A 27,405-nucleotide genomic window follows, 5' to 3' on the forward strand; every position below is an offset into this window, starting at 1 on the left:
TCTGCAGCTGGAACGCTCCAGTTCTCCCCTTCCCCCCCTGGGAAGGCTCGGGGATGGCACCCGTGATTAGCCAAAAAGGGGCTCATCCCCGTGGACACGTTCTCTGCATTGTTGTAGGCAAATTCTGCCAACGCCAGCTTCTCCACCCAATCATTCTCTCTGTCATTCACATAACACCTCAAATATTGCTGGAGGACGCCATTAGCTCTTTCCGCCTGCCCGTTGGTTTCCGGATGCCGGGCAGTTGAGAAATTAACCTCTACATGCAGTAAGCTCATGAGCTTCCTCCAGAACCTGGAAGTAAATTGTTTCCCTCGGTCTGAAACCACCCTCAAGGGGGCGCCATGCAACCTAAACACATTTTCTACAAACAATTTAGCGGTTTCTTCTGCCGTGACCGCATGTGAGCAGGCTATAAAGTGGGCCATTTTGGTTAACAGGTCTACCACAACCATGATGGCTGTTTTCCCTCTGGACCTTGGCAGATCAGTCATGAAATCTATTGCCACTGTTTCCCATGGTCTTTCAGGTGTGGGTAGTGGTTCTAATAACCCTGCCGGTGCCCGCCTCCCCCCCTTGGCTCGTTGGCATTGGTCACACCCTCTCACATACTCCCGCACATCTTCCCTGACCTTGGGCCACCAAAATTCCCTGGTAACCAGCCACAAGGTTTTGTGTTGCCCAAAATGCCCTGCTGTGGGGCTATCGTGCAGTTGCTTGAGTACCTTCTCCCTCAATTCACCTTCAGGTATATATAACGCTCCCTTGTAGTACAACGCCCCGTTTCTCTCCTCAAAACCCCCGGGTTTGTCTCCCTCCCTCCTGAGACCCCTGAGTTTGTCCTGGGCGTATTCATCATGCACCGTTCCCTCTACCAGTTCCCTTTGCCCCACCAATGCCGCCCCACACACCCAGCGGTCCTCTGGAATGACATGGGTCTCTTCGGGTGCTCCCTCCCCCTCCAAATATTCAGGTTTGCGTGAGAGAGCGTCCGCCCTAACGTTCTCTGGGCCTGGCACGTAACAAATCTCAAAGTTAAATTTGGAAAACTCCTGGGCCCATCTCAACTGCCGTTGGTTGAGCACTCGCGCAGTTCTCCAATACTCTAGATTCTTATGGTCCGTGCACACTTGCACCTTATGTTGTGCACCAATTAGCAGGTGCCTCCATCTCCGGAAAGCCTCATGAATAGCAAGAAGTTCCCGGTCGTACACCGTGTAGTTCCTCTCGGATTTGTTCAGCTTTCGCGAAAAGAAGGCACACGGTCGCCACTCTGACTCCTCCTTCCCTGGCTGCAGAAGAAGAAGCACCGCCCCTATGGCTCTGTCAGATGCGTCTGTTTCGACCCTCAGCTTTTTTTGTAAATCCACATGCAGAAGTTGTCCTTCAGAGGCGAAGGCCCTTTTCAGTTCCTCAAACGCTCGCTCCGCCTCCGCAGTCCAAACAAACTTCTTTTTACTGCTGAGACAGTCCGTAATGGGCGCCGTCAGGTGGGCAAAGTTTCGGATGAACTTACGATAAAAGTTTCCAAACCCTAGGAACCTCTGCACATCCTTCTTGGTTTTGGGTGTTTTCCATTCCAGCACTGCCTGGACCTTGCCGGGATCCATGGCCAATCCCTTGTCTGACAGGCGGTACCCCAGGAATTCCACCTCCTTGGTATGAAACTGACACTTCTCCAGTTTCACCCACAGCCTGTTGGCTTGCAGCCTGCTCAACACTTCTCTGACGTCTCTCACATGTTGCTCCTCATTCTCCGAATACACCAACACATCATCTAGGAAGGCCACGCAATTCTTGTAGAGCAAAGGCCCCAGTACGTGGTTCATAAACGATTGAAAGCACGCTGAGCCTGCTTGTAATCCAAAAGGCATAACGAGATATTCAAATGCCCCCAAAGGGGTGAACATGGTGGTTTTCCATTCATCCCCTTTCCTTATACGTATCAGGTTGTACGCCCCCCTTAGATCCAGCTTTGTAAAAATCTTTCCCTTCCGCACCCTGGTCAAAATATCATCAATCCTGGGCATAGGGAAAGCCACTGGTTCTGTCACTGCATTTAACCGCCTGAAATCACATACAAGTCTCGGCTTGTCCGTGTGCTTTTTATCCACAAAAAACACTGGGCTACCCCCCGCTGCTTTGGACTCTCTGATGAAGCCTCTCTTCAGGTTCTTGTCAATGAACGCTCGCAGCTCCTGCATTTCTCTGTCTGACATGGCATACAACTTGCCTACAGGAAGCTGTGCTCCAGGGAGTAAATTGATCTGACAGTCAAAGGGCCTATGCGGGGGTAGTTGGTCGGCTTCCTTCTCGCTGAACACGTCGCTGAGATCTGCATACTGTGGTGGTACCTTCACCTTCTCCATTACTTCAGTTCCTGCTAGGGTGGATTGGGCCCCTGCTGAACCCTTTTCCCCTTTGCAGTGTTCTAAGCAATGTGCTGAACCAAAGGAAACCACTCTCTGATGCCAGCCCACCAGCGGATCATGTAGCGCTAGCCAGCTCATTCCCAAAATAATGGGAGCGCCTCCCAAGGTGGCCACATTAAACGCTATCAGTTCTGTGTGCCTTGCCACCCTCATTATCATGGGGATGGTCTGCAAGCTGACTCCTCCTCCCAACAACTCCCTGCCATCGATCGTGGTCACCTGCAGGGGGTTGCTTAAAGGGATCGTCTGTATCTGGTGTTCAGCAGCAAACTCCTTGCTCATAAAATTGCAGGAGCTGCCTGAGTCCAACAGCGCCTTTATTTTTAGGGGGTGTCCATTTTGCAGCTCTAGCGACACTTCAATCACTAGGGCAGGTTTAGGAGGTTCTGGCGTGGGCACTTTTACTGCTCTTTGGCCTGGCTGCTGTGCCCCGACGGTGGCAACCAGGCGTTGGCTTTTACCTGCTCCGTTTCTCCCTGCTCTCCTCCCTCAACAGCTCCCACCATCCCTTGCCATTCCTTCCTCTGGGGGCAGACTCTGGCAAAGTGGCCTGGCTGTTGGCAGAGATAGCATTTCCGGGCGCCCTTTCCCTCCTTCTTAGCCCCCTCACTGGGCTTTGAAACTGCGCGCGCGCGCGCTGTTCCGATTTCCATCGGCTCTGCCGGCGGGAAAGTTGTCTCTGGAATCTCAGGAATGCGGAACTCCTTCCAGCGTTCCCCTTTCCCTTCCCGCCTCTCCAAAGCTCTCGCCTCCTGGCGCGCTCCTATAGTCAGCGCAGATTTAGTCAGCTGATCCATAGAATCCGCCCTAGGACCCCGGGACAGTTCGTCTTTCACGGCCGAAGCCAAGCCTTCTTCAAATAGCATTTGAATGGGCGCCGCCGATAAGTCCCAACCCAATCTGTGAACCAGCATAGTGAACTCAGTCCAGTACTCACGGACAGATCGGCTTCCCTGCTTGCAAGCCATTAGCTGTCTGCGCACCAATCCCTCCTCAATATCGCTGGAAAACATGAGATCCATTGCACGAAAGAACTTCCTGGTGTCCTTTAGGACGTCATTGTGCGTTGCCATCAGGGGCCTAACCCAGTCTCTCGCCCCCCTCTCAAGATGCCCAATCACGAAAGCAACTCGCGATTCCTCGTCAGGGAATTCATCAAACTGCACATTGAGGGCATATTGCATCTCTGTTCTAAAGGCATGATAGTCCTTGGGGTCCCCCCCAAATTTCTGCACCAATCCTGGTACCTTTCTGTTGAACTGGGTGGCTCTCCCCTTCTTGTCTGCATCCTGAGCCCTTCTCTCCTCAAGCCTAGCCGTCTGCAGCGCCAATTGGATTTCCAACGCTCGGTACCTATCTTCCAAGCTTGGACCAGCTCCAACTCCTGCCTCTCCGGCTCCGGCTGGGTCGCTCATGATGCCTTCTCCTGCACAGGCAGCTTACAAAGACTGTCGGAATGCTGTGATGGGATGATTAGCTGCTTGTGCGTAAAATCATGCTCCCTCAGAGTTTGTGCAACTCCACAAACCTCTGTGTGTGACAGAGCTCCTCAAACATGTCTGCTCTAGTCACTCGTAGATTCCGACAGTGGCTGTCTGCGGAAGCGCTTCCAGCATAGAAGCTCCTTAACGGAAACGCGTCTTCTGGACTCACGACGTGGCAGCTTCCGGCGAAGCATGGGTCTCCCTATGGGAGCTTCTGACACCTCCCCGCTGTTCTCGCTGGACGTGTCCCTCATCCCTCCCTCTTCCCTGCTAGTTCCTGCTTTGGCTGCTGCGTCTCTCTCCGCATTCATGAGACCCTCCTCCAGAGTACCCTCTCTCCCCCTGCTGGTCCCTGCTTTAGCTGCTGACTCCCTTTCAGCCTCTGTGAGCCCTTCCACCTCCCTTTCCTCCGATGGCAGTTCCCTGACAGAACCAAAGACTAAAATTCTATCAAGAATGTATAACTTGCTGCTTAAATGGAACACTCAGGATGAGATAGTCAAATCAGCCATGATAAAATGGGCTCAAGACATTGGGTACAACATCATGTTTGAAGACTGGGAAAGGTTATGGACCACCGGTATGAAATTTACGGCATGTAATGCCTTGAAAGAAAACATTATGAAAATGATATACAGGTGGTACATGACCCCAGTCAAGCTTGCTAAGATATATCATTTGTCTGATAATAAATGTTGGAAATGCAAGGAGGCTGAAGGGACATTCTTTCACCTCTGGTGGACTTGCCCGAAAGTGAAGGCCTTCTGGGAAATGATCTACAATGAGTTAAAAAAGGTATTTAAGTATACCTTCCCCAAGAAACCAGAGGCCTTCCTTCTGGGCATTGTCGGCCAGAAAGTGTTAAAGAAGGATAGAACTTTTTTCATGTACGCAACTACAGCAGCAAGAATTCTTATCGCTAAACATTGGAAGACACAAGATCTACCCACGCTGGAAGAGTGGCAGATGCAATTGATGGACTATATGGAACTGGCTGAAATGACTGGCAGAATCCGAGACTTGGGTGAAGAAAAAATGGAGGAGGACTGGAAAAAATTTAAAGACTACCTACAAAAACAACATAAGCTATATGAATGTTACGGGTTTGCGTGGCTGGGAAAGTCTAGCTTCAGCAATTAAAATTTGATGATCTGGGAAATTAAGTTATAAATTAGGAAGGAACTAAAGTTTAAACTAATCTTTATGTCTATTTTAGGATAAAGGCAATTTGACAACAAGTATTTTAAACTTAAAGTATAACTATTTGAAAGTACAAAAAACGCATGAAACAAGGTAACAATTTGCTGATATCTTTATTGTAAAGAATGCAGGGAGAGGGAGACGTGGGGAAGTCCAGATGGTTATGAAAAGATGTTTTGGAAAAATGATTTTTTCTGTTCTATTGTTTTTCTTTCTTTTTTCTTCTTTCTTTTCTTTTTTGTGGATTCTATCATGTATTTGACTTTACATTTATATCTGGAAAAAAGCAATGAAATATTATTTTTAAAAAAACAAAATGAATGTATTGCCTAGAATGCTGTTTTTGTTTCAAACATTGCAAATTGTGGACAAGATGGATTGCTTCAAGAAGTGGCAGAAAGATATTTCGAAATTTGTGTGGCAGGGCAAGAAACCCAGAATAAAATTTAAGATTTTAACTGACACCAAAGAAAGAGGGGGATTTGCCCTGCCAGACTTTAAACTTTACTATGAATCAGCAGCTTTCTGCTGGTTGAAAGACTGGCTGCTTCTTGAGAACACAGACATTTTGGATTTAGAAGGCTTCAACAATGTTTTTGGGTGGCATGCATATTTATGGTATGATAAGGTTAAGGCCCATAAAGCTTTTAAAAATCATATTCTCAGGAAAGCACTATATAATGTCTGCATTAGATATAAAGACGTGTTGGAAAATAAAACCCCAAGGTGGTTGTCGCCAATGGAAGCTAAAGCTGTGAGAAAACTCAATATGGAGGCCAAATGGCTGAAATATTGGGAAATTTTGGAACAGGAGGGGGATAAAATGAAATTGCAGAGTTTTGAAAAGTTAAAGGACAAAGTGCGAGATTGGCTCCATTATTATCAAATAATGGAGGTTTTCAAGTTGGACAGGAAAATTGGCTTTCAGGTGGAAAAATCAAAATTAGAAACAGAACTGATAGAACCCAATACTAAGAATTTGTCAAGAATGTATAACTTGCTGTTGAAATGGAATACACAAGATGAAACAGTGAAATCAGTTATGATAAAGTGGGCACAAGATATTGGTCATAACATTATGTTTGCTGACTGGGAACAGTTGTGGAACACCGGTATGAAATTTATGGCATGTAATGCCTTAAAGGAAAATATTATGAAAATGATCTATAGGTGGTACATGACCCCGGTCAAGCTTGCGAAAATTTGCCACTTGTCTGACAATAAATGTTGGAAATGTAAAGAAATTGAAGGTACTTTTCTTTCACCTTTGGTGGACGTGCCCAAGGATTAAGGCTTTCTGGGAAATGATTTATAATGAAATGAAAAGGGTATTTAAATATACCTTTCCTAAGAAACCAGAGGCCTTTCTCTTGGGCATTGTCGGCCAATCGGTGCAAAAGAAAGACAGAACATTTTTTATGTATGCTACAACAGCGGCAAGAATACTCATAACAAAGTAATGGAAGACACAGGATCTACCCAACGACTTGGATGATGGACTCAAGGGCATCCTGATCAAATTTGCTGATGACACCAAACTGGGTGGGGTGGCTAACACCCCAGAGGACAGGATCACACTTCAAAACGACCTTGACAAATTAGAGAACTGGGCAAAAACAAACAAGATGAATTTTAACAGGGAGAAATGTAAAGTATTGCACTTGGGCAAAAAAAATGAGAGGCACAAATATAAGATGGGTGACACCTGGCTTGAGAGCAGTACATGTGAAAAGGATCTAGGAGTCTTGGTTGACCACAAACTTGACATGAGCCAACAGTGTGACGCGGCAGCTAAAAAAGCCAATGTAATTCTGGGATGCATCAATAGGAGTATAGCATCTAGATCAAGGGAAGTAATAGTGCCACTGTATTCTGCTCTGGTCAGACCACACCTGGAGTACTGTGTCCAGTTCTGGGCACCACAATTCAAGAAGGACACTGACAAACTGGAACGTGTCCAGAGGAGGGCAACCAAAATGGTCAAAGGCCTGGAAACAATGCCTTATGAGGAACGGCTAAGGGAGCTGGGCATGTTTAGCCTGGAGAAGAGGAGGTTAAGGGGTGATATGATAGCCATGTTCAAATATAGAAAAGGATGTCACATAGAGGAGGGAGAAAGGTTGTTTTCTGCTGCTCCAGAGAAGCGGACACGGAGCAATGGATCCAAACTACAAGAAAGAAGATGCCACCTAAACATTAGGAAGAACTTCCTGACAGTAAGAGCTGTTCGACAGTGGAATTTGCTGCCAAGGAGTGTGGTGGAGTCTCCTACTTTGGAGGTCTTTAAGCAGAGGCTTGACAACCATATGTCAGGAGTGCTCTGATGGTGTTTCCTGCTTGGCAGGGGGTTGGACTCGATGGCCCTTGTGGTCTCTTCCAACTCTATGATTCTATGATTCTATGATTCTATATGTGACTAGCAGAAATGACTGGCAGAATCCGAGACCAGGGAAAAGAGATGGCGGAAGAAGATTGGAAGAAATTTAAGAATTATCTTAAGAAATACTGTAAAATTTATGAATTTTAGAATGATATGGTTTTTAAAATCAAATGGAGTACAGCTGTAAAGATAAAGTGAAAGGAAAGTAAGGATGATAATTAGATAAAATTAAGGGTGAGGATTTGCTGAACTAAATTTTTGAAATGGGAATGCAGAAAGGGGAGGTATGAGGAGGTCGGTGAAAGAAGTTTTATGAAAATAAGGTATTGAAATCATACTTGTTCTTTTTATTATTTTATTTTTGTTTGTGTTTGTGTGTATTGATATGTTTGTTATAATTTGTAAAATCCTAATAAATATTTATTTAAAAAAACAAAACAAAAAGACGGTGTTGTGTTATTTTGGTTTCATTACACACACTTTGCGATTTCTGGGTCAATGTGCATAAACACCAAAGAAAAGCCCGGACAGCCCCGTGGTTTTCCCCGGAGCTGAGGGCGATGAAACAATCGCTGAGGTGGCTAGAGCGTCGGTGGCAGAAAACTCACTCCGAATCTGACCGGACACAGGTTAGAGCTCATCGTCGAGCCTACCAAGTGGCGATAGCGACGGCGAAGAAGACTTTCTTCACCGCCTCTATTGCATCTGCAGAAAATAGTAGCAGGAGACTCTTTCAGGTGGTCCGCAATTTAACGGAACCACCTTTACCACCGGGGCCTTGTAAAGACCCCAAGATCTCCTGCAACGATTTTGCAAAGTTTTTTGCAGATAAAATCACTCATATTCGGAAGGAGCTAGACACCACCGTGGGAGCAGGGCTGGGGCGGGAGAGTGCTGGAGCTCTGTCTGGTCAAGTTGCATGGAATCAATTTCAATCCGTTACCCCCGAGGATGTGGACAGGCTGCTTGGACTCGTGAAACCAACCACCTGTCTCCTTGATCCTTGCCCATCCTGGCTAATAAAAGCAAGCCGGGAAGGGCTGGGCGATGGGCTCTGCGGGGTGGTGAATGCTTCCCTCTGTGAGGGAACATTCCCAGATCTGCTGAAAGAGGCGGTCATTAAACCGCTTCTTAAAAAACCATCTTTAGACCCGGCCAGTATGGCCAACTATCGCCCAGTCTCAAATCTTCCATTCTTGGGCAAGGTGATTGAGCGTGTGGTTGCTGAACAACTCCAGGCACGCCTGGAGGATGCGGACCATTTGGATCCCTTCCAATCGGGGTTCAGGCCTCATCATGGGACTGAAACTGCCTTGGTCGCACTGGTTGATGATCTCCGGCGAGCTAGGGACAAAGGTGAGAGTTGTTTCCTAGTTCTGCTGGATCTCTCAGCGGCCTTTGATACAATCGGCCATAACATCCTTCTGGACCGTCTAGAGGGGTTGGGAGCTGGGGGCACTGTTATACAGTGGTTTCGCTCCTTCCTCCTGGGCCGTGTTCAGAAAGTGGTGGTGGGGGATGAGTGTTCAGACCCTTGGGCCCTCACTTGTGGGGTGCCTCAGGGTTCCGTCCTCTCCCCCATGCTTTTTAACATCTATATGAAGCCGCTGGGAGAGATCATCAGGGGGTTTGGACTGGGTGTCCATCAATATGCAGATGATACCCAGCTCTACCTCTCTTTCAAATCAGAACCAGTGAAGGCGGTGAAGGTCCTGTGTGAGTGCCTGGAGGCGGTTGGAGGATGGATGGCGGCTAATGGATTGAGGTTGAATCCTGACAAGACAGAAGTACTGTTCTTGGGGGACAGGGGGCGGGCTGGTGTGGAGGACTCCCTGGTCCTGAATGGGGTAACTGTGCCCCTGAAGGACCAGGTGCGTAGCCTGGGAGTCATTTTGGACTCACAGCTGTCCATGGAGGCGCAGGTCAATTCTGTATCCAGGGCAGCTGTCTACCAACTCCACCTGGTACGCAGGCTGAGACCCTACCTGCCCGTGGACTGTCTCACCAGAGTGGTGCATGCTCTGGTTATCTCCCGCTTGGACTACTGCAATGCGCTCTACGTGGGGCTACCTTTGAAGGTGACTCGGAAACTACAACTAATCCAGAATGCGGCAGCTAGACTGGTGACTGGGGGCAGCCGCCGAGACCACATAACACCGGTCTTGAAAGACCTACATTGGCTCCCAGTACGTTTCCGAGCACAATTCAAAGTGCTGGTGTTGACCTTTAAAGCCCTAAACGGCCTCGGCCCAGTATACCTGAAGGAGCGTCTCCACCCCCATCGTTCTGCCCGGACGCTGAGGTCCAGCGCCGAGGGCCTTCTGGCGGTTCCCTCATTGCGAGAAGCAAAGCTACAGGGAACCAGGCAGAGGGCCTTTTCGGTAGTGGCGCCCGCCCTGTGGAACGCCCTCCCATCAGATGTCAAAACGATAAACAACTACCTGACATTCAGAAGACATCTTAAGGCAGCCCTGTTCAGGGAAGTTTTTAATGTATGATATTTTAGTGTTTTTTTGGTTTCTATGGAAGCCGCCCAGAGTGGCTGGGGAAACCCAGCCAGATGGGCGGGGTACAAATAATAAATTATTATTATTATTAGGGTTAGGGTTAGGGTTAGGGTTAGGGTTAGGGTTAGGGTTAGGGTTAGGGTTAGGGTTAGAGTTAGGGTTAGGGTTAGGGTCAGGGTGAATGACTACCGAAAGAACAATCCAAGCTTATTTGTCCTCCTTCTATTGAGATGGAACCAAAACACCTATGTTTGATTTGGACTGATAAAAATCATGTCACTCTGCGATTATTGAGTGAACGTGCATTCTAACCCCAAAAACACCAATTTGAAATAAGCCCAATCAGAGCTTTATCATCTTCTTTTTATGTAGATGGCACCTGTCAGGGCTGCCTCAGGTCTCAGCTCACAAAAGACCAACGCCAACCTCTTCTTATATACAAGGGTGTTTATTGCAGTTCATTATTGGTTCCACAACCGAGGCGTGCAGCCCCGCGTCTCTTTCTCCTAGACATTAGAAGTCCCCTCTGAATCGGTCCCACCCCTACACCAGTTTAATAAGCTAACGCTGCCCCACCTCTTTCTCTCTTTCCTTTTCCGCAGGGTCTTTCTGCCCGTCGGGGTTCCTCCCCTCCTGCTTTCTCCTGAAGCAGAGTCTCCAGACTGCTCCTGCCCCCTCCTGCGGGCTTTGGGTCCTGGCCCCTCCTCCTCCGGGCTCCCTGTTCTCCCGCGCGCCTCCTCATTTGAACTTGGCGCGCGCGCCCAACTTCTGACCTTCCTTTTGACAGTTATGCTACTCCCCTCACTGCTTTCCTCCCCTTCCGGGAGAACGGCTTGCTCTGATCCCTCCCCTTTCTCTGTCGCCGGAGCTGCTCCCTCTGACACACTGGACCCTCCCCCTCCCTCGCTGCGCTCTGGTGGGGAGGCTGGCCCTGATTCCCAGCTGCCGCTTTGGGGTCCCCTGCTGGCCCACCGCTCCTGACACTTTCCCCCCGGGGCTCCCCTTGCCCTTACCACAGGCGCCCCTTTCTGGGAATCCTCTGATTCGCTGGAGAGACTCATGGAATCCCCTGCGTCATTGCTATCCTCTTCCTCTCTCTCCTGGGATTCCTCTCCATCGCTCTCCATTTCCTGCCTTCCCTGTGCCTCTGTCCCTGTACCCCTGACATCCATCCCCCCCTCGAAGCCCCCCCTTCCCCCCTCCCGCTGCTCGGGTGCAGGTTCTGGAAGCTCCTCAGTCGCTGGGGTAGATCTTGGATACAGTTCGTCGACGTCAATCGTCTCTGCTTCCAGCTCATTGCTTGTGTGCTCAAAACCAAGGTCCTCTCCTAACACGTCCATGTCCTCCCCCTGTCTCTTTGGACGTTGCTGTCTGCCAGGGCCCCCTCAGCAATCTCCTGCGCCACTCATCCTCTGGTTGGTCGTCCCACCAGTAAGAGCGATCCGTGTCCACCCCCGAGCACGATCCCCTTGGAGGACTCGATTCTGGCGTGGTCTCCTCTGCTGAGGAGAACCCCCGGAAGGTGCTGCCTGAAAGTGTAGGCGTAAAAAGCCAGTCGTCGAAAAATTCCGCTGGCATGGGCCTGTGTGGGAAGAGTGCATGGAACTCGTCCTTAAGAAGGGGTTCTTCCAGAGCATAGCCCGGCACCCAACTGTTGGCACTGGCCGGGGTACCCTCTCTGGCGAGGAGGTATTCTACTCCCTCCTCCCCCCATCTAGAGTCCAGAATTTCTGTGACCTCGTTGAGTGTCTCGGCCTTCGGTGACTTCCCCCCCCCCTTGGGGACTCCCTGCGTGGGTCCGGTGCCGTCCCTGGCTCCTGAAACCTGTGTGGGGCTTTGTAGGGCGTAAGCACCGACCTATGAAAGACCGGGTGCATTCGGGAACCTTCTGGGAGGGTCAACCGATAAGCTACGGGGTTGATCTTGGCCTCAACTTGGTATGGCCCCAGCTGTCTGTGTCCTAGCTTCTTCTTGGCTAACGACTTGGTAGGCGCCGCCTGGGCTGCCAACCATACCCAGTCCCCCACCTGTATGTCTTCCCCTGCCCTCCTGTGCCTGTCTGCCTGCACCTTGTAGGCGTGTTTAGCCAGCTCTAAGTGCCGTCGGAGCTCCTCGTGGACCTCCTGCAATTCTGCGGCCAAATGCTCCGCTCCCTGCGTCGCTCCCTGCACCGTCGTCTCCACTCCCGGAAAGGTTCTGGGATGCCGCCCATTGTTGGCGAAGAACGGCGTCACCCCCGTGGACGCGTGCTTCGTGTTGTTGTAGGCAAACTCGGCCATCGGCAAGTAGTCCACCCAAGTCGCAGGCTTCTGATTGGCGTAACAGCGCAGGTACTGCTGCATGATGGCGTTGACCCTTTCCGCTTGGCCGTTGGTCTGCGGGTGTCTCGCCGACGCTAAGTTGATCTTGACGTTCAGGATACCCAGGAGCTTCTGCCAAAAACTGGAAACGAACTGGCGACCGCGGTCGGACAGGATGGATCGCAGCAAGCCGTGCACCCTGAACACGTGGTCTATGAACAGTTTGGCGGTCTGCTCCGCAGTCGCCACCTTCGCGCAAGGAATGAAATGCACCATCTTGGTGAACAGGTCTACAACCACAAGCACCGCCGTCTTGCCTCGCGAACTGGGCAGATCAGTGACAAAGTCCAGCGCCACCCTCTCCCACGGTTGCAGTGGCGTCTCCAATGGTTCCAGCAGTCCCGCTGGTTTCTGGTGCACTGGCTTGGACCTTTGGCAAGTGTCACACCTGGCGACGTAGTCCGCGACCTCCCCTCGCATCTGGGGCCACCAAAAGTCTCTGGCCACTAATTCCGCCGTCTTTTACTTGCCGAAGTGGCCAGCGCTGGGTGCGTCGTGCAACTGCTGCAGAACCTTCGCGCGGAGATCGTCTCCCGGAATGTAGAGAGCACCTTTACGGGTTAGCAGGCCGTCGCGTATCTGGAACTCGTCGTCCCTCGCTGTGCCTCTCCGCACCTCTTCCATCTTGGACTGTGCGAACGGATCCGTCTGCAGCGCGCAACGCACCGCCTCCAGGTCCACGGTGGCTGAAGCGCACGCCCACGCCTGCGGTGCAAAAATGTGCTTGGCTCCCACAGGTGCCGCTTCCTCGAGATACTGCGGTTTCCTGGAGAGCGCATCTGCTATGACATTGTTGTCGCCTGGGATGTACTCAATCCTGAAATCGAAGTCCGCAAAGAACTCTGCCCAGCGTATGTGCCTCTGGCTCTGTAGCTTCGCCGTGCGCCAGTACTCTAGGTTCTTGTAGTTCGTGCGGACCTGCACGGTGTGCTTGGCTCCAATGAGGAAGTGCCTCCACGCCTTGAAAGCCGCGTGGATGGCCAGCAACTCCCTGTCCCAGATGGTGTAGTTCTGTTCCGACTTGCTGAGCTTCCGGGAGTAGAAAGCGCAGGGCCTCCAGTTCCCCTGCGGGTCTTCCTGTAAAAGGACGGCCCCCACCGCTCTGTCAGATGCGTCAGTCTCAACCCTCATGGGCCTGCCGGGATTCACGTGTAGCAGCTGTTCTTCGGACGCGAAGAGACTCTTAAGTCTCCTGAAGGACTGCTCCGCCTGGTCCGTCCAGGTGAACTTCTTCTTCTTGGAGCTGAGAGTGTCCGTGATAGCTGCCGTCTCCCTGGTGAAACCCCTGATGAACTTGCGGTAAAAGTTGGCGAAGCCGACGAACCTCTGGACCTCCTTCCGATTTCGCGGGCTTTTCCAGTCCAACACCGCGCGGACCTTGGCGCTGTCCATGGCTAGTCCCCTGTCGGACAGCCTATAGCCCAGAAAATCCACCTCCGTCACGTCGAATTGGCACTTCTCCAGCTTGGCGTAAAGCCTGTGCTCCCGTAGCCTCTGCAGGACCTCCTTAACGTCGCTCTCGTGAGCCTCCGGCGATTCCGAGAAGATCAGAATTTCGTCGAGGAAACATACGCACTTCTTGTAGAGGAGTCCCGCTAGCACGTGGTGCATAAAAGCTTGGAAATAGTGGGAGCCATTCTGGAGACCAAACGGCATAACTCTGTATTCGTAGGTGCCCAACAGCGTGAACATGGCCGTCTTCCACTCATCACCCTCTCGCACGCGTATGAGATTGTAAGCTCCGCGGAGATCCAACTTGGTGAAGATCTTCCCTTTCCGCACCGTCGCGAGCAGGTCGTCAATCTTGGGCATGGGAAAGGCCGCGGGCTTTGTCTTCGAGTTTATGAATCTAAAGTCTACGATCAGCCTCTTTTGGGGCGTGTCCTTCTTCTTCACGAAAAACACAGGACTGCCCCCTACAGCCTTCGATTCTCGGATGAATCCCCGCTGCAGGTTGTGATCTATGAACTCCCTGAGCTCCTGCAGCTCATCCTCGGACATGGAATACAGCTTCACAGGCGGCAGCGTTGTCCCTGGCAAGAGGTCAATTGCGCAATCGTAGGGCCGGTGGGGTGGCAACTGGTCAGCCTCCTTTTCGCAGAAGACCTCCAAAAACCCCTTGTACTTGAGGGGTACTGCTTGCGCCATGCTGAGACTTAGCTGCTGCCCCTCCTCTTGGCCCTCCTCCTCCTGACCGGTCTGGATGCAATGCTGCGCGCAATAGGACGAGCCGAAAGTGAGCTGCCGCTGGTACCACGCCATGGTTGGGCTGTGCCTATCCAGCCAACTCATGCCTAACACTATAGGTGTGTCTGACAGGCGGGTGACGTTGAAACTGATGACTTCTCGGTGATTGCCAATCTGCATTACCATGGGTGGCGTCTGTTGTACCACCTGCCCACCCAGCAGCTTCCTGCCATCCACTGTGACGACGTTCAATGGCAGCGTGGCTGGTAGGAGCTCTATGCGATGCTGCTTGACGAAGTGCACCCCCACGAAGTCTGCGTTGCTCCCACTGTCAATTGTAATGGGGACTTCCAGGGTGCGTCCATTAGGTAGCTGGAGAGTTGCAGTGAGCTGCACCACTGGCTTGGGTGGCAGGGGGTTTGTATGCTGCAAAAGCGCTGGGGACTGTCCTACTGACTCGCCTGGCTGTGCCCCAGCATTTCTGCTTCCAGCCAGGCATTGTCGTTTCCCTGAAATTGCTCTTCAGGTAGTGCTGCTGCAGTTACTGTTGCTAAGGCTGCAGTGTGCTTTTGGAGCCTCTGGGGACACTCTTTGGCCATGTGCATCGCACTGTCACAGATGTAACACTTCCTGTTCCCTCTAGGAGGCTTCGTCTTGACTGCTCCGGACGCTGGGGCTCCGGCAGCTGACTGAGCCTGTGCACCACCAAGTTCCATTGGTTCCTCCCCTGCCTGCAGCTGAGGTGAGGGACGCGTACGTCCTAGATCCCTGGGAAGGAAAGGAGGCGCTCTAGAGGGTGTGTGAAGCTGGCGACCCTCCTCATTGCGCCAAGGGCGTTCTTCGTGGCGCACTCCAATGGCGAGCGCCCGCTGCACAAGTTCTGCTAGGGTTTGAGGTCTGACCCCCCTTGCCAATTCATCTTTTACAGGGCCAGACAACCCCTCCCAAAACAAGTCTCTTACTGCCAGGGAATCTTTCTCCCATTTCAGTACATTCAGCAAGGCAAAAAACCTAGCATGATACTGACGTACTGTAGCCTTGCCTTGCCTTAAACCATGCAGCTCCTTGCGTGCTATATCCACATCCACGGTAGATTGGAAGCAAGCGTCCATGGCTTTGATAAATTCATCTGAGTCCCTTCGAGCAGGACAATCTTCGCGCCACAGATTGCGCAGCCAAGCCCTCGCTTCCCCATGCAAGTGGGACACAATGAACCCCACCTTCTCCTCCTCATCTTTAAAGTCGTCGCGAAGCAAATGCAACGCATATTCGACGTCTGCTCGAAAACTGGGGTACTGCTTCAGGTTCCCATCAAAGTGGGCTACCAAGTTGCCTCCCCTTCTGCCCAGTCCTACGCCTGCAGATCTGGACCCCGGGAATCCCACTTGGCATGCATGATCCCACCTGGCTTGCAGATCCTGGCATCGCTTTTCCGCCTCTTCCCCCTTCTTCTGGGAGACCACTACCGCAGTGGTAAGCTGGGAGACTGCGTTGCGTAGATCAGCTATCTGCTCCTCCATACTCATGGCCGCCAAACTTCGTGAGCTTCGCAAAAAAAAAAAATTTGAGTACTTTTGGGAGGGGACTTACTGTCAGGGCTGCCTCAGGTCTCAGCTCACAAAAGACCAACGCCAACCTGTTCTCTGATTCGCTGGAGAGACTCATGGAATCCCCTGCGTCATTGCTATCCTCTTCCTCGCTCTCCTGGGATTCCTCTCCATCGCTCTCCATTTCCTGCCTTCCCTGTGCCTCTGTCCCTGTACCCCTGACAGCACCCAAAACACCTTTTTGCTTTGGTTGGGGGTGATTCCAGTGCACACCCAAAAAACACCATGCGAATTGAAATAAGACCAATCAAAGCTTATTCGGCTTCTTTCTACGCATATGGAAGCGAAAAGACGGTGTTGTGTTATGTTGGTCTCATTACACACACTTTGCGATTTCTGGGTCAATGTGCATTAACACCAAAGAACACGACTTGAAATAAGCGAAATCCAAGATTCTTCTTTCTATTTAGCTGGAACACAAAACAACCTGTTTGGCTTTGTTTAGGCTTATTACACTTCGCTTTGCTAGGATTAGGGTTAGGGTCAGGGTGAATGACCATCGAAAGAAAAATCCAAGTTTATTCGTCCTCTTTCTATTGAGATGGAACCAAAACACCTATCCTTGATTTGGGCTGATAACGAAAATGTCACTCTGCGATTTTTGAATGAATGTGCATTCTAGACCCAAAAACACCAATTTGAAATAAGCCCAATCAGAGCTTTATCATCTTCTTTTTATGTAGATGGAACCCAAAACACCTTTTTGCTTTGGTTGGGGGTGATTCCCAAAAAACACCATGTGAATTGAAATAAGACCAATCAAAGATTATTCGGCTTCTTTCTACGCATATGGAAGCGAAAAGACGGTCTTGTGTTATTTTCGTTTCATTACACACACTTTGCGATTTCTGGGTCAATGTGCATGAACACCAAAGAACACGACTTGAAATAAGCGATCATAGAATCATAGAATCATAGAATCATAGAGTTGGAAGAGACCACAAGGGCCATCGAGTCCAACCCCCTGCCAAGCAGGAAACACCATCAGAGCACTCCTGACATATGGTTGTCAAGCCTCTGCTTAAAGACCTCCAAAGAAGGAGACTCCACCACACTCCTTGGCAGCAAATTCCACTGTCGAACAGCTGTTACTGTCAGGAAGTTCTTCCTAATGTTTAGGTAGAATCTTCTTTCTTGTAGTTTGGATCCATTGCTCCGTGTCCGCTTCTCTGGAGCAGCAGAAAACAACCTTTCTCCCTCCTCTATGTGACATCCTTTTATATATTTGAACATGGCTATCATATCACCCCTTAACCTCCTCTTCTCCAGGCTAAACATGCCCAGCTCCCTTAGCCGTTCCTCATAAGGCATCGTTTCCAGGCCTTTGACCATTTTGGTTGCGATATCCAAGATTCTTCTTTCTATGTAGCAGGAACACAAAACAACCTCTTTGCCTTTGTTTAGGCTTATTACACTACACTTTGCTTGTGTTAGGGTTAGGGTTACAGTTAGGGTTGGGGTTAGGGTTAGGGTTAGGGGTAGGGTTGGGGTTGGGGTTGGGGTTGGGGTTAGCGTTAGGGTTAGGGTTAGGGTCGGGGTGAATGACCAAAGAAAGAACAATCCAAGCTTATTCGTCCTCTGCCTATTGAGATGGAACCAAACAACGTATGCTTGATTTGGGCTGATAAAAATCATGTCACTGCGATTTTTGGGTGATTGTGCATTCTAACCCCAAAAAACCCAATTTGAAATAAGCCCAATCAGAGCTTTATCATCTTCTTTTTATGTAGATGGCAGAGGACCTTTTTGCTTTGGTCGGGGGTGATTCCGAAAAAACACCCAAAAAACACGATGCGAATTGAAATAAGACCAATCAAAGGTTCGGGTTCGGGTTCGGGTTATGGTTATAGTTAGGGTTCGGGTTCGGGTTCGGGTTCGGGTTCGGGTTCGGGTTCGGGTTAGGGTCAGGGTCAGGGTCAGGGTTAGGGTTAGGGTCAGGGTTAGGTTTAGGGTTACAGTTAGGGTCAGCGTTGGGGTTAGGGTTAGAGTTAGGGGTAGGGGTAGGGTTAGAGTAAAAGTGAATTACCACCGAAAGAACAATCCAAGCTTATTTGTCCTCCTTCTATTGCGATGGAAACAAAACACCTTTGATTTGGGGTGATAACAAAAATGTCACTCTGCAATTTTTGAGTGAATGTGCAACAAAAACACCAATTTGAAATAATTTGCAAAAACGGTTTTCTTGTGTGAGTGTGTTCCTTTGTGGCTGACTAGCTGTTCTCCCTGTGCAAAGGTCAGAGGGGGCAGGGTTTTTGTTGACGCAGGTGATTTAGCTGTGGGAGGAGCTTATCAGAGCTAGCAGGACAGCAGTTGAAGAAGGAGCAAACAGGGTTTTCTTGTGTGTGTGTGTGTGTTTCTTTGTGGCTGTTCTCCCTGTGCAAAGGTCAGAGGGGGCAGGGTTTCTGTTGAGGCAGGTGATTAGCTGTGGGAGGAGCTTATCAGAGCTAGCAGGGCAGCAGTTGAAGAAGGAGCAAACGGGGTTTTCTTGTTTGTGTGTGTTTCTTTGTGGCTGATTAGCTGTTCTCCCTGTGCAAACGTCTGAGGGGGCAGGGTTTTTGTTGAGGCAGGTGATTAGCTCTGGGAGGAGCTTATCAGAGCTAGCAGGGCAGCAGTTGAAGAAGGAGCAGAAAGGGTTTTCTTGTGTGTGTGTGTGTGTGTGTTTCTTTGTTGCTGTTCTCCCAGTGCAAACGTCAGAGGGGGCAGGGTTTCTGTTGAGGCAGGTGATTAGCTCTGGGAGGAGCTTATCAGAGCTAGCAGTGCAGCAGTTGAAGAAGGAGCAAAAAGGGTTTTCTTGTGTGTGTGTGTTTCTTTGTGGCTGACTAGCTGTTCTCCCTGTGCAAAGGTCAGAGGGGGCAGGGTTTCTGTTGAGGCAGGTGATTAGCTGTGGGAGGAGCTTATCAGACCTAGCAGGGAAGCAGTTGAAGAAGGAGCAAAAAGGGTTTTCTTGTGTGTGTGTGTTTCTTTGTGGCTGACTAGCTGTTCTCCCTGTGCAAAGTTCAGAGGGGGCAGTGTTTATGTTGAGGCAGGTGATTAGCTGTGGGAGGAGCTTATCAGAGCTAGCAGTGCAGCAGTTGAAGAAGGAGCAGAAGGGGTTTTCTTGTTTCTGTGTGTTTCTTTGTGGCTGACTAGCTGTTTTCCCTGTGCAAAGGTCAGAGGGGGCAGGGTTTCTGTTGAGGCAGGTGATTTAGCTGTGGGAGAGTAGCTTATCAGAGCTAGCAGGGCAGTAGTTGAAGAAGGAGCAAAAAGGGTTTTCTTGTGTGTGTGTGTGTGTGTGTGTGTGTTTCTTTGTGGCTGATTAGCTGTTCTCCCTGTGCGAAGGTCAGAGGGGGCAGGGTTTCTGTTGAGGCAGGTGATTAGCTGTGGTATGAGCTTTTCAGATCTAGCAGGGCAGCAGTTGACGAAGGAGCAAAAAGGGTTTTCGTGTGTGTGTGTGTGTGTTTCTTTGTGGCTGTTCTCCCAGTGCAAAGGTCAGAGGGGGCAGGGTTTCTGTTGAGGCAGGTGATTAGCTGTGGGAGGAGCTTATCAGAGCTAGCAGGGCAGCAGTTGAAGAAGGAGCAAAAAGGGTTTTCTTGTGTGTGTGTGTGTGTTTCTTTGTGACTGATTAGCTGTTCTCCCTGTGCAAAGGTCAGAGGGGGCAGGGTTTCTGTTGAGGCAGGTGATTAGCTGTGGGAGGAGCTTATCAGAGCTAGCAGGGCAGCAGTTGAAGAAGGAGCAAAAAGGGTTTTCGTGTGTGTGTGTGTGTTTCTTTGTGGCTGACTAGCTGTTCTCCCTGTGCAAAGGTCAGAGGGGGCAGGGTTTTTGTTGACGCAGGTGATTAGCTGTGGGAGGAGCTTATCAGACCTAGCAGGGCAGCAGTTGAAGAAGGAGCAAAAAGGGTTTTCTTGTGTGTGTGTGTGTGTGTGTGTGTGTTTCTTTGTGGCTGTTCTCCCAGTGCAAAGGTCAGAGGGGGAAGGGTTTTCTGTTGAGGCAGGTGATTAGCTCTGGGAGGAGCTTATTAGAGCTAGCAGTGCAGCAGTTGAAGAAAGAGCAAAAAGGGTTTTCTTGTGTCTGTGTGTTTCTTTGTGGCTGATTAGCTGTTCTCCCTGTGCAAAGATCAGAGGGGGCAGGGTTTCTGTTGAAGCAGGTGATTAGCTGTGGGAGGAGCTTATCAGATCTAGCAGGGCAGCAGTTGACGAAGGAGCAAAAAGGGTTTTCTTGTGTGTGTGTGTGTTTCTTTGTGGCTGACTAGCTGTTCTCCCTGTGCAAAGGTCAGAGGGGGCAGGGTTTCTGTTGAGGCAGGTGATTAGCTGTGGATGGAGCTTATCAGAGCTTGCAGGGCAGCAGTTGAAGAAGGAGCAAAAAACGTTTTCTTGTGTGTGTGTGTTTCTTTGTGGCTGACTAGCTGTTCTCCAAGTGCAAAGATCAGAGGGGGCAGGGTTTCTGTTGAGGCAGGTGATTAGCTGTGGATGGAGCTTATCAGAGCTAGCAGGGCAGCAGTTAAAGAAGGAGCAAAAAGGGTTTACTTGTGTATGTGTGTTTCTTTGTGGCTGATTAGCTGTTCTCCCTGTGCAAAGGTCAGAGGGGGCAGGGTTTCTGTTGAGGCAGGGGATTAGCTGTGGGAGGAGCTTATCAGAGCTAGCAGGGCAGCAGTTGAAGAAGGAGCAAAAAGGGTTTTCGTGTGTGTGTTTGTGTGTGTATGTGTGTTTCTTTGTGGCTGACTAGCTGTTCTAGCTTTGCGAAGGTCACAGGGGGCAGGGTTTCTGTTGAGGCAGGTGATTAGCTGTGGGAGGAGCTTATCAGAGCTAGCAGGGCTGCAGTTGAAGAAGGAGCAAAAAGGGTTTTCGTGTTTGTGTGTGTGTGTTTCTTTGTGGCTGATTAGCTGTTCTCCCTGTGCAAAGGTCAGAGGGGGCAGGGTTTCTGTTGAGGCAGGTGATTAGCTGTGGGAGGAGCTTATCAGACCTAGCAGGGCAGCAGTTGAAGAAGGAGTAAAAAGGGTTTTCTTGTGTGTGTGTCTTTCTTTGTGGCTGATTAACTGTTCTCCCTGTGCAAAGGTCAGAGGGGGCAGGGTTTCTGTTGAGGCAGGTGATTAGCTGTGGGAGGAGCTTATCAGAGCTAGCAGGGCAGCAGTTGAAGGAGCAAAAAGCGTTTTCTTGTTTGTGTGTGTTTCTTTGTGGCTGATTAGTTGTTATTTGTCCTGTCTTCACGCTTTTTATGATGGAGGACCGCTGTAGCCACCCCCAACGACACATTCTCAAGATGGAGGGGGAGGGAACAGCTGCAGTCGCCTGCAGTTCCTGCACAATGTTTGCCATCTTGCCAAAGGTTGCAGGCAGCTTTACCTGCAGCAATTGCATGTTGATTGCCCTCTTAAAAGACAAAGTCCAGCAACTGGAGGAACGTGTAGCTACGCTCCAAAGAATTAGAGAGCTGGAGCTCTTCTTGGAAGCAACAGAGCACACCGTCTCCACCAAGGAGGAGACAGGGGACTCCCCTGAGAAGGAGGCTAGTTCACCAACACAGGAGCCAGATATATGGAGAAATATGACTCAAAGAAGAAGGAGGCCCAGGGTTCGCTCTGATTGTTTAGAAATACACAATCGCTTTGAGGTACTCTCCCCTAGCATGGAAGACGAAGAGCAGACTCCATTTGAGGATCTCTCCCTCATTACAGTCGATCAGGTATATGAAGATGAGAAGCAAAGTCAGTCCTCAGGGAATGTGCAGGCGACCTTGGAACGGACAGCTCACGGAAGAACCCCGACCAAACCCAAGAGGAGGCGTGTAGTGGTGATAGGGGGTTCCCTACTGAGGGAACAGAAGCAGTGATCTGTGGGCCTGACAAGATGTCACGGGAACTGTGCTGTCTCCCCGGGGCTAAGATCCAAGATGTAACTGAACGACTGCAAGGAATCATAAAACCCACTGACAAATACCCCTTCCTCTTGGTTCATGTGGGAACCAATGACACTGCAAGCAATAGCTTCCAGAAGATCGAAAGAGACTACGAGGCTCTCGGCAGGAAATTGAAGCAACTAAATGCACAAATTGTCATCTCATCTGTCCTCCGAGTTGACAACAAACTTGACATGAGCCAACAGTGTGACGCGGCAGCTAAAAAAGCCAATGCAATTCTGGGCTGCATCAATAGGAGTATAGCATCTAGATCAAGGGAAGTAATAGTGCCACTGTATTCTGCTCTGGTCAGACCTCACCTGGAGTACTGTGTCCAGTTCTGGGCACCACAATTCAAGAAGGACACTGACAAACTGGAACGTGTCCAAAGGAGGGCAACCAAAATGGTCAAAGGCCTGGAAACGATGCCTTATGAGGAACGGCTAAGGGAGCTGGGCATGTTTAGCCTGGAGAAGAGGAGGTTAAGGGGTGATATGATAGCCATGTTCAAATATATAAAAGGATGTCACATAGAGGAGGGAGAAAGGTTGTTTTCTGCTGCTCCAGAGAAGCGGACACGGAGCAATGGATCCAAACTTCAAGAAAGAAGATTCCACCTAAACATTAGGAAGAACTTCCTGACAGTAAGAGCTGTTCGACAGTGGAATTTGCTGCCAAGGAGTGTGGTGGAGTCTCCTTCTTTGGAGGTCTTTAAGCAGAGGCTTGACAACCATATGTCAGGAGTGCTCTGATGGTGTTTCCTGCTTGGCAGGGGGTTGGACTCGATGGCCCTTGTGGTCTCTTCCAACTCTATGATTCTATGATTCAATGAAAGCTTATTCGGCTTCTTTCTACACATATGGAAGCGGAAAAACGGTGTTGCGTTATTTTCGTTTCATTACACACACTTCGCGATTTCTGGGTCAATGTGCATTAACACCAAAGAACACGACTTGAAGTAAGTGAAATCCAAGATTCTTCTTTCTATGTAGCTGGAACACAAAACAACCTGTTTGGCTTTGTTTAGGCTTATTACACATCGCTTTGCTAGGGTTAGGGTTAAGGTTAGGGTTAGGGTTAGGGTTAGGGTTAGGGTTAGGGTTAGGGTTAGGGTCAGGGTGAATCCAAGCTTATTTGTCCTCTTTCTATTGAGGTGGAACCAAAACACCTAGCTTGATTTAGGCTGATAAAAAACATGTCACTGCAATTTTTGGGTGAATGTGCATTCTAACCAAAAAACCACCAATTTGAAATAACCCAATCAGAGCTTTATCATCTTCTTTTTATGAAGATGGAACCCAAAAATTTTTTTTGCTTTCGTTGGGGGTGATTCTGGTGCACACCCAAAAAACACCATGCAAATTGAAATAATACCAATCAAAGCTTATGCGTCTTCTTTCTACGCATATGGAAGCGAAAGACGGTATTGTGTTATTTTGGTTTCATTACACACACTTTGCGATTTCTAGGTCAATGTGCATTAACACCTGTCAGGGGCTCAGGAGCAGAGGTACAGGGGAGAGAGGAAATGGAGAGCGAAGGGGAAGAATCTGAGGGCAGCGTAGGGGAGTACGACAGTGACCCAAGAGATTCCATGAGCTTCTCCAGCGAATCAGAAGATTCCCAGAAGGAGGCGCCGATGGTCAGGGCAAGGGGGGTCCCAGGGGAGACACACCAGAAACAAGGGGCCAGCGGGGACTCCCAAAGCAGCAGCTGGAAATCAGGACCAGCTTCCCCACCAGAGCAGAGTGGGGGGGAAGAGTCCCATGTGTCAGGGCCAGCGTCTCCTCCAGCAGGAGGAGAAGATGAGTCTGGGCTGACCACACCTCCATCGGAGAGTGGGGGAACGGAGGGGAGGTCAGGTCCAGCTAGCCTCCCCGAAGGGGGAAGCAGTGACAGGAGCAGTGAAACGGTCAGGAGGAAGGTTGCCGGCTGGGCGCGCGCGCCAAGTTCAAATGTAGAGGCACGTGGGACAGCAGAAAACCCGGATTGGGAACCAGGTCCTAAAGCCCGCCGGAGGCAGGGGGAAGACTCAGGGGACTCAGCGTCAGATGAGTCTCGGAAGAGTGGGACCCCAGCTGACAGGCGGAGCCAGAGGATGAAAGAGCAAAGGAAGAGGTGGAGCAAGGCTAGGGTCTTAAACTGGTGTCTGGGGGGAGGGGACTCAGACGGAGCTTCGGCGGTCTAGAGTTTCAGACGTAGAGCTGTGCGCCGCGGCTGTGAAAGAAAAACTGAACTTCAATAAAGACTTTTGTACATAACAACGAACTGGCGTTGGTCCTTTGTGAGCTGGGACCTCGGGCAGCTCTCACAACACCAACCTGTTTGGCTTTGTTTAGGCTTATTACACTTCACTTTGCTACGGTTAGGGTTAGGGTTGGGGTTGCGTTTAGGGTTAGGGTTAGGGTTAGGGTTAGGGTTAGGGTTGGGTTAGGGTTAGGGTTAGGGTTAGGGTTAGGGTTAGGGTTAGGGTTAGGGTTAGGGTTAGGGTTAGGGTTAGGGTGAATGACCACCGAAAGAACAATCCAAGTTTATTCGTCCTCTTTCTATTCAGATGGAACCAAAACAACTATGCTTGATTTGGGCTGATAACAAACATGTCACTGCGATTTTTGAGTGAATGTGCATTCTAACCCCAAAACACCATTTTGAAATAAGCCCAATCAGACTTTTATCATCTTCTTTCTATGTAGCTGGAACACAAAACAACCTGTTTGGCTTTGTTTAGGCTTATTACACTTCGCTTTGCTAGGGTTTCTGTTAGGGTTAGGGTTAGGGTTAGGGTTAGGGTTAGGGTTAGGGTTAGGGTTAGGGTTAGGGTTAGGGTTAGGGTTGGGGTTGAGACTTCCGGTGGAGCGTGATCTCATCGCAAGAGGGGATTTTTCCGTGAGGGAAATCCTGAGCTACTTCGGGGGGAAAGGGTGTGCTAAAGGGCGTGGAGGCCCCTCAAAATACCTCTGGTGGGTGTCCGGAACGTCAGGATCCCAGCGGGACCAGAAGCGGCTCGCCCGGCTGTCAGGTAGCTTCCGAAAGAAGTGAAGAGAACGGAGGAGCGGAGCGGCAGGTCGAGGGAAGCCATTATCTACCCCCGAGTAGCGAAGTCTTGCAGAGAAAGCGCCTTGCTCTCAAAATAAAAGAAATCCGGGAATAAACTGAAATTGGCTATTAATAAAAGAATAAAAGAAACCCGGAGGAAAAAACAAGAATATTGCGGAGTTCAGCTATTATCCGGAATCAGCACGGACGCAAAGTGATTTGCAGAGCGGAGAAAGGAAAGTGAGTTGCCCTAGCGGCTAAGGAAAATGAGTTTCCCTAGCGGCTGGTCAGACCTCACCTAGAGTACTGTGTCCAGTTCTGGGCACCACAATTCAAGAAGGACACTGACAAACTGGAACGTGTCCAGAGGAGGGCAACCAAAATGGTCAAAGGCCTGGAAACGATGCCTTATGAGGAACGGCTAAGGGAGCTGGGCATGTTTAGCCTGGAGAAGAGGAGGTTAAGGGGTGATATGATAGCCATGTTCAAATATATAAAAGGATGTCACATAGAGGAGGGAGAAAGGTTGTTTTCTGCTGCTCCAGAGAAGCGGACACGGAGCAATGGATCCAAACTACAAGAAAGAAGATTCCACCTAAACATTAGGAAGAACTTCCTGACAGTAAGAGCTGTTCGACAGTGGAATTTGCTGCCAGGGAGTGTGGTGGAGTCTCCTACTTTGGAGGTCTTTAAGCAGAGGCTTGACAACCATATGTCAGGAGTGCTCTGATGGTGTTTCCTGCTTAGCAGGGGGTTGGACTTGATTGCCCTTGTGGTCTCTTCCAACTCTATGATTCTATGATTCTATGATTCTATTGTTTGTTTCCCTGCATGATTTTTACATCAAAAGTATCCTGTGGAAAGAGGATACTTAATATCAAGAACTGGTTAGAACTAAAATAGGGAACAGAAAGTATCGCTTTGAAAACTGGAAGTACTCGATGAACTGAGGGGGGGGGAGAGAAGAAGGAACTGTTCTCCACTTTCACTTTTAAAGAACAAAGGACAGTGAAAAGGAAGAGAAGGTTCCGACGCCATTAAAGAACTTGAAGCGTAGTAATCAACAACGCATTTTGGTGGCTTTGGTTGAATTAACTTATTTTTGTTTTTTGTTTGTTAATCCTGCTTATGTTATTACTGGAATTGGAATATAGTAATATTTAAAAGACACTAAAGTACTGATTCATTTCCTCAATTCCCTTTTCTTCACTTCCGAATTATGCCATAACAACGGAGGACACCTAGCGGATAGAATAAAATATTGCAATTTGTTTTTTCTTCTTCTTCCAATTTTACGGACTTTAATTAAAGGGTGCTCTCGGATACCAAGACAGACAGACTTTGGATGTTATAATATAGTCCTTCTCCCCCTCTTTGGGTTCGATAATATATATTCCCTTTCCTTTTTGATTACTTTTTTATTATTAGGATTAAAGTGCTAATATTTGAAGTTAGGAATCTGAAGAGACTATAAAATTGAAAATCAAACTGAAAATTGATAACTAAAGCCAAAAGGAAGAAGCAGACTGGGTAACTAAGTGGATTAGCCTGAGTGGAGGCAAGAAGAGGAACAGGAACAGACCCTGCTTGGTTGCTGGAATATATTTTGGGGTTATATTGGTATTATTTGGGGATTGTGTAAAATTTTGTAAACGTACTTGGCATTTTGGTTGAGGGGTTACAAATTATAATTTAGAAATTGAGATATAAAAATATTTTGGTACGTAATAGAGGGTTTTGGGTTAAATAAGATATAATGTCGAATCCAACAAAGAGGATGGAGGGGGGGACACCAACAGAAAGAAAAGGATCCAAGCAAGAAATAGACTTCAAAGCAGATATATTAAGAATGTTTGCGGAAATTAAACAAAGTGAAAAAAATTAGAAGTAAAATTAGAACAAGTAGATAATAAGATTGGGAAAATGGATAAAAAAATGGACGAAACAGTTAATGAACTGAAAGGGCAAATAAAGGAAGTATTTAGAAGAACACAATCCGTGGAAGAGGGATTGAAAAAGACGAGATTAGAAATGAAAGATGTGAAACGTGAAGAAGATAGGATTAAAGTGGAGATGATGGAACTGAGTAAAGCGCAAGAAGAAATGAAGGACGAAATAGCCATGAATGAACTAAGGCAGAGGGAAGTTAATTTGAGACTTAGAGCAGTCCCAGAATCACAAGGTGAAAACATTAAAGAGAAATTGATAACAGAATTAGCTCAATGGATGAAATTACCAGTAGAAGAAATGGCAAGATCGGTACTGTCAGGGGTTCAGGAGCAGAGACGCAGAGAAGGGAGGAGACAGAGAGCGAGGGGGAGGAATACGAAGGAAAGATGAG

Source organism: Podarcis bocagei (assembly GCF_964188305.1).
Source record: "Podarcis bocagei genome assembly, chromosome: W".
In the NCBI taxonomy this organism is placed as follows: domain Eukaryota; kingdom Metazoa; phylum Chordata; class Lepidosauria; order Squamata; family Lacertidae; genus Podarcis; species Podarcis bocagei.